The sequence below is a fragment of the Silurus aristotelis genome (assembly GCF_946808225.1).
Source record: "Silurus aristotelis genome assembly, chromosome: 25".
NCBI classification, from domain to species: Eukaryota; Metazoa; Chordata; class Actinopteri; order Siluriformes; family Siluridae; genus Silurus; species Silurus aristotelis.
Window position 1 is genome coordinate 17,985,660 of NC_139598.1, and position 7,500 is coordinate 17,993,159.

The 7,500-nt window shown below is 42.3% G+C and overlaps 1 protein-coding gene across 11 annotated transcripts in view; it reads right to left on the reverse strand.

Annotated features, from left to right (window-relative positions):
- The window catches only part of syngap1b (synaptic Ras GTPase activating protein 1b), an 83,923-nt gene that overhangs the window by 43,068 nt on the left and 33,355 nt on the right, over positions 1–7,500 (reverse strand). Inside the window, exon 1 of one of the 11 annotated variants that reach the window (XM_083529673.1) lies at positions 1–2,857. This exon is cut by the window's left edge and continues 240 nt beyond it. The exons of 6 other annotated variants lie outside the window; for them this stretch is intronic. The gene's annotated coding sequence lies outside the window, so the exon portion shown is untranslated. Of the gene's footprint in view, positions 2,862–7,500 lie in introns of those variants that run through there. 4 more of the 11 variants (XM_083529682.1, XM_083529680.1, XM_083529681.1 and 1 more) reach the window with 4 other exon arrangements.

The following is a 7,500-nucleotide window of genomic DNA, read 5'->3' on the forward strand; positions in this document are numbered from 1 at the left end:
GGATCACTCACGCCCACGTCCTTGTGCTTCTATGCGGTGATTAGTGGCAATTTCAAACCATTAAAACACACAATTTAGCGTTTTGCTACTTTCCCCTAGCCAACCAAAAAAAAAAGTGCTAAATGCCTCGATCAAACAAAAACGCTGACTGTCAAAGTTAGTTTACTGTATAAATTACGTTTACATGTAACGTTACGTGTTCCATAAGGCTAATGCTAACGTGCAGAAAGAGCACATGGCTATGTGTGCTAATAATTCTACAACCACTAAATAATTTTAAAAGCGTGCAAAAGTATGCTAACTATAAGCGATTGTAAGAGTATGCTATCTATAGAAATGTGTAAGAGAACGCTAACTACAAAAGAGTGTAAAAGTATGCTAGCTATAAGTGATTGTAAGAGTATGCTAAGTACGTAAAAGTGTACGAGAATACTAACTATAGAAGCGTGTAAGGAAACGCCAACTACATAACCATGTAAAAGTATGCTAATAGCAACTGTACGTGAACGCCGTAAGCATACGGTAAGTGTATGAGCTAGCTTTGGTGCTATATGGTTATAAGATTATAGAAAACACATTTAAGTTGGCGCCTCATTTAAAAAAAAAAAAAGAAAGTCATGATGCCGAGTTTTTCCCAACGTTACTTATGCTGGAGTTGTGAATGTTTTAGCGGAAATGCACTTCAGTCCTCCATATTCCGTCTTCTGTTCCTCTCGTGCTCGACCCCGGCCTGCTTTCCTGCCCGCGAGCTCCCAGGCAGTCCTGGCGCTTCGCCTCGTCCCGTCTGCCCGGTTCCTGACTCAGTTCTCTCATCATTATGCTTCTAGAAAAAAATCTCAGTCTTTAACGGCGTGAAAATCAAACGTCTGGAGGAGTTCAGGAATGCAGCGTCAAGCTAATGCTGCCTTTACGTCAGTCGAGTGTGAACATCCCCAAGCCGTAATTACAATCGCGGTCACGGACTTAGTGATTTCTCTGTTGCTAGGCAACTGGGAAACATGGATGGCGGATGTATGCTAGGTTGTGATGGTTTCGCTAACTCATGGTTTATACGAGTGACGCAGCGAAACCGTCCCTCAGAAGTGCAGGAACACGACTTTGAAAGATCGCTGAGCGAGTTTCTGTTAGTCTCGGCATGTCATGACCCGTTAATGACAGTAAATAAGAGTTAATAACCTTCAATAAGCACTTATAGTGTTAATTAGTAATGTGTTCATAAATAACACTTACATCATTAATTATTGTTAATTAGCATTAATATGCATCTATGAGATGTAAAAAGTGTTGTCAGTGCTAATAAGTGGTAATAAGCATTTATGAGTATCAAATAGCATTAATAAACATCACTTACATTTAATAAGCAATCATAAGCATCATAGGCATTAATTAGCATACATAAACAGCAGTGAATGCTAATAAGCGTTTATAAGTGTTTACAAGCAATTATAAGTGCTTTATATGTGTAAATTAGTATTAATTAGCATCAATGACAGTTAATAAGCGTTCATAAGCGTTCATAGGAATTAATTGGCATCATTAAACCTCAGTGAGAGCTATTAAGTGTTTGAATGCAATCATAAGCGTTCATAGGCATAAATTTGCATTAATAAACATGAGTCAGGGCTAATAAGCGTACATAAGCGTTCATAGGTGTTAACAAGCATTAATAAACATCAGTGAGGACTAATAAGCATTAATACGTGTTTATAAGCATTATTTAGCATTAATAAACATCAGTGCAAGCTGATAAGTGTTCATAAGCGTTCATAATAATTAATAAGCTTTAATATGATTTAATAAGCATTTACAAGCATTCACAAGTGTTCATAGGCGTTAATGCACTATTAACTATCTGTGAGTTATTAAACGTTCGTGAGCTCAGAACGTAAACGCGTGCAGCTATGCAGGGAATCTGACAAGAGCACGTGAAGGCAGCATTAAAACTTGATCAAATGTTCTTGCCGTTTGTTGGTGGGTGCCGGTCGGAGCGAGTGGCAGAAGGTGAGGCAGAGCCCGAGGCAGAACGTGAGGCAGAGCGCGAGGCAGAACGTGAGGCAGAGTGAGTCCAAGCTCACGCTGATCAGAGAAAGACAATGAGAAAAGGAAAAAAATCCCCAAATGTTGAGAGACCAGCGCAGGATGTGTCTCGGATCCTCTCACCGTATCTTCCTCTCTCTCTCTCTGTGTCTCTCTCTCTTTCTCTCTTTTTTTCCCTCTTTGTCCCTCTCACGCGTTAAAAAGAAGAGAAGCACAAAAACGGACGAGTGCAGGAAGAACAAACCCTGAGTCGTTCCAAATCAGGCATCGAGAGCTTCTCGTCCTCACGAAACTCGCAGTGAGGATGCGTCTCCTCCACTCACGCCTTCACACGCAGCACACTATCATCAACCACGGACAGAGAGAGAGCGAGAGAGAGAGAGAGAGAGAGAGAGGGAGAGAGAGAGAGAGAGAGAGAGAGAGAGAGAGAGAGAGAGAGAGATTCCCCATTGTATGTTCATCCTTCGATTGGTCAGGTATGTACAGAAGGACGTCGTTCCTCTTTCGCTCTCTCTCAGTGAGGGGGGGCAGTGGGTGGGTGGGCAGATGGGATGGAAGAGACTTGAGATGAAGCCTGAGTTCTCTCTCTTTCACTCTCTCCACATCTCTGTCTATTTCTCTTTCATTCCCCTACATTTATCTTTCTTCACCACTCTATCCTTCTCTCTTGTCTCTTTCTGCCTCTCTCTTCTCTTTCATTCTTTACCCTTCCTTCTCTCTCTCTCTCTCTCTCTCTCTCTCTCTCTCTCTCTCTCTCTCTCTCTCTCTCTCTCAATTTATTTGTCTCTTTCCTTCCTCTGTTTCTCACAGATTCTCTTAATTTTGCTTTCTTTCTTTTGTCTCTTTTTCTTCCATTCTTTCTTTCTGTTTTCTCTCATTGTCTCACTCTTCTTTCTCACCTGTCTCACTATCAGTTTCTCTCTCTCTCTCTCTCTCTCTCTCACTCTCTCTCTCTCTCTCTCTCTCTCTCTCTCCACACATATATATATATATATATACACACACACACACACACACACACACACACACACACACACACACACACACACTTGCAGATACTTGCAGGCTTCAGAAGAGGTTCACAGAGGCAGGTTATGTGTGGGAGGAATGAGAGTAACAACACAACCGCTTACACACACACACACACACACACACACACACACACACACACACACACACAAACACACACACACACACACAAACACACACAACCCAGCAATTTCCCTTTCCATTTGCTCAACAAAACACAACATGACCAGTACTTCCCTATAAAGCCCTGCCGCAGCAACATGCCCCCACCCCCCTCCCCCCATATCCCCCTCCCCCGCCAGGTTATATAATAAACTTCTGATATTAAAACAAGTCCCTTTAATCTGAACACCTTCGTTCTATTTCGTGCTCCTAATTCAATCGAGGACTTGTGTTTGAGTGACCGGTGTGCCGTCGTGTCGCCATGACAACCGCAAAGGAGGAGGCGTCCAGATGCTGAAAGTGATGAAACGGACACGTTCACGTTTGCAACACCTTCAAATCCCAGGTCTGATTTCTCCTCTTTCTCCAGTTTTTTTTTTTTTTTGGTTCACATCTCACACCACATCGCGGCGTGAAATAATACGATGCCTCATTCACCGAGTCTCGGCTTCGGCTGTGTGTGAGATTAACACGCTGTGTGTGCAGTGTTACAGTTCCTCACTAGGAGCAAACAACATGAGCTACTGAGGGATTCACTGTGACACTGTTACACCACACTACCCTTCTATCGAGCTCCAACCCTACTAATGTGCACGCTGACTGCACCCCAGGCCAAGGATCTTAAAGTTTATTACTTATAATAATAAGAAGAAGAAGAAGAAGAAGAAGATGAAGGGGAAGAAGAAGAAGAATGGTTCCACAGCAGGCTGCAGTGCTGAAACAGAAACACTTGGCCAGAGGCACATTACGAGTCGTTCTGTTTCCTTCAGTCACTATCATTCTCTCGCTCCTCCTCTTCGACTCTTTCTTTCTCTTTCTCCCTGCATCTGCTCTGTAATTATTTCCATGGTTACCGTTCGGGACGTGGGCCTGAGCTAGTGTACAAATGTCTCTTTCCTCTTCCTTTCTTTTTTTGTCGCTTTCTGTCTGAGTCTGACTGTGTTCGTTAGCATACAATTATTCACCCACATGTGAAAGAGAGAGAGAGAGAGAGAGAGAGAGAGAGAGAGAGAGAGAGAGAGAGGAGGAAAACTTTTTTTCCTCCTCTCATACTGGATGAAAACGGTGCGACTGGACCTTCTCTCGCTCAAACCCTGACATGATGGAAAGTATATACAGGGTTCTGTTATGAGCGTTGATATTTTATGTTTTAAATGATATTGTATTGGTTTTATTTTAGATCACTCACTTAAAGGAAACTGTGCAAATACAAGAGCAAAGTATCTGATTAGAAGATATTTCACAAGGGTACAGGTTCTACTGGAGGACACCAAGTAATCTGGTTAGAAGAAATATTTTCAGGGGAGATCACAAAAAAGAGAGAGAACAGAAAAATGTGAGAGGAAAAAAAATAATGCAAAAATTTTTTTAAAGAACTCAAAAAAAAGTGAGAATGCAAAAAAAGAAAGAGTATTCCACTGGGATTCTGAGATGATGAGGAACTGAACAAGCTCCTCAGTGGTCTGTGTGAACAGACTTCTCTCTCTCTACCCATCCCGAGGCATCCTGAGGTTGCTCCAGCTCCAGTCGTGTCCCACCTCATGGAGATTATGGACCTTTAAAGACTCACACTCTTCATATCACACAAATGATGATGGGAGTCTGGTTCCTCTCAAGGTTTCTTCCTCATAACATCTAAGGGAGTTTTTCCTTCACCACAGTCTCCAGGCTGCTCATCAGGGATCAACACACATCATTCCCTTTCACTCTTAAATTCTCTACAGCAGCTTTGAGACGATGTCCGTTGTGAAAATCGCAATAGAAATAAACTTGACTTGAACAGGAGCATCTCAGCATCAGTAGGAACATTTCCTGATCATGTTCTTTCTAAAGGAAACCTGAGCTCCCACAGCCTTCATTTGCATTCTTCTCAGACGTTTCCCGAGCCCCGGAACTCACACGCATTGCCGTGGGAACAGACGCTGTAAACGTTTCCTTTTTTAACACCCTTAACACGTCATAAAAATTCAATTCCTGATCTGCACTCGATGGCCTTCAGCCCTCGAGCATGAAACTGGATGAAATGAATAGAACATGATGGCATCTGCTCCAATATAATGAGAGTGTTAGAGCTGAGAACTTCTGAGACTAAGTCAGGACAGATACAGGAACATCTCCAGCTATAATCAGAGGACATTAGAAAGAAGAATCGGAGAAGGGATGATTACTAATTCTGAAATAAAGATGATTGGTATCAAAAGACTCCAATAATTTTATATCATTCATTCATTCATTCATTTTCTCCCACTTTTTCCGTAATTCGGGTCGCGGGGGCAGCAGTCTAAGCAGGCCCCCGCCTTCGACTGCTGCCCAACCTCACAGCACCGTCCCTTACGGTCCCTCCTGCAGGTGGTGAGCCCACGGGAAGGCGGCCCCACATCACTCCGACGTCACGGACCTTGATATTTCCCTCGTAAGGGACCCCCGGACCATAGAGGGTTAAGGGCCTTGCTCAATTTTATATCAATAACATTTATTACCTGGTCAGTGGATTGTGATTGGCTGGAAGTTCATGTGTGAAAGACCATTTCTACAAATTGTGGAACAATATGATTTTGCAATTTTATGTTGCGGAACATTGTTCTGAGATTATTTCGCAATTTTTAGACACAGTCTTCCACAGATTATTTAAGCTCCGCCCACCTTTACTTCTGAAAGACTCCAACTGTTTAATTTTAACAACACTGATTTTTTTTCCAGACATCCGTTGCCCCGTTTTAACTTTGATGAGACGTGTTGCAGACATCAAATTCAACATCACCCTATTTTTTATTTCTTTCAATTGGTGTATATTCTCAGTTTTAACATGTGATATGTTTTTTTTCTTTGTTTTATTGTGAATAGATTATTGGTTTATGACATTCGCAAATCACAGCGTCAGATGTGGGATTGGGATTGTACCTGTCCTGAACTCACATTCAGACTCACCTGCTGTGAAGTGTGTATGATTTAGAGAAATACTATTCGAATTATTCCAATGCAATTAATCCAATTGTAGATGATGATCTAGAGACGTTACTGAAAATCCGTCTCTCAGATGCTTCGACTCAAGAAATATCCGAATTTCAGAGGCAAGAATTACGCACGGGTGCGTAACACGATTCTGAATACGAGGAACCTTTAGGTTATTCATAGCTCTTAGTATTTAAAAATGTTAGTAATATAGTTCTTTCAGCAGACTCTGTGTGTGTGTGTGTGTGTGTGTGTGTGTGTGTGTGTGTGTGTGTGTGTGTGTGTGAGTGTGGGATCGGGCCTCATCATCTACATTTCAGCATCTACATTTCTAACCTTGGCGGCGTTGTCTGTTTCGCTCCGAGCGACTGGAATGGATTTCTGGCCGCATGCCATGATGCCACGTGCTCACATCCGACCTTTTCTTCAGCAACGAAGAGCACACGTCATTATTTATGACATTAATGCACATTAACCCTGAGGGTGTCTGGGATGACGCTCGGTCTTCTTAACCGTTTGTCCATCTGTTTCCAAGTGTCCTTACAGAGAATATGTCGCATAAAACCTAGCATCATTAGCACCTCACAAGCAAAATATACGTGTACGTGTTCGATTTATCTGAGGACACCTGGCTTTTCTCTCCATATGTGGTTATTTTCCAAACCACTAAACTTGAAGGCATACAATTGTACAGGACGTCTTTGGATGCAGGAGCATGAAACTTTCTCTTTACTTGAACCAGAAGACCCAAACTTGTTTCAGGATGACACATAAAGCCTGCTTTAATATAAAGCTTTACATGGGGATGTTGGAGAGGAAGATCTGCTATAGAGCACAAATCCTACTGAACACCTGTGGGATGAATGTGAACGCTGACTGCACCCCAGGCCTCCTCACCTTCTCACCTACATCAGTACCTGACTTTACTAACACCCCTGTGGCTGAATAAATCTCCACAAAGATTTGGTGGAACATCTTCCCAGAAGAGTGGAGGTTACTGTAAGCGTGAATCAGGGACTCATTGTGGAGTGAGATGTTCAGAAAGAAGCACATGGCAATCTTATGGTCAGGTGTCCACACAAGTTTTTGTCCATACAGTGTATATACATATTTTCGTGATATGCAAATGAAATGGGTCTGGTGGGTGGAGCTTAGGTCCAAACAAAAGATTAAAATTCAAATGTATTCACATTTATACAGAGCAAATCTGCTGGAGTTTCTAACTGCTCTTCAAGGTGTTTAACAAAATATGGCACAGTACAGGTGTGTGTGTGTGTGTGTGTGTGTGTGTGTGTGTGTGTGTGTGTGTGTGTGTGTGTG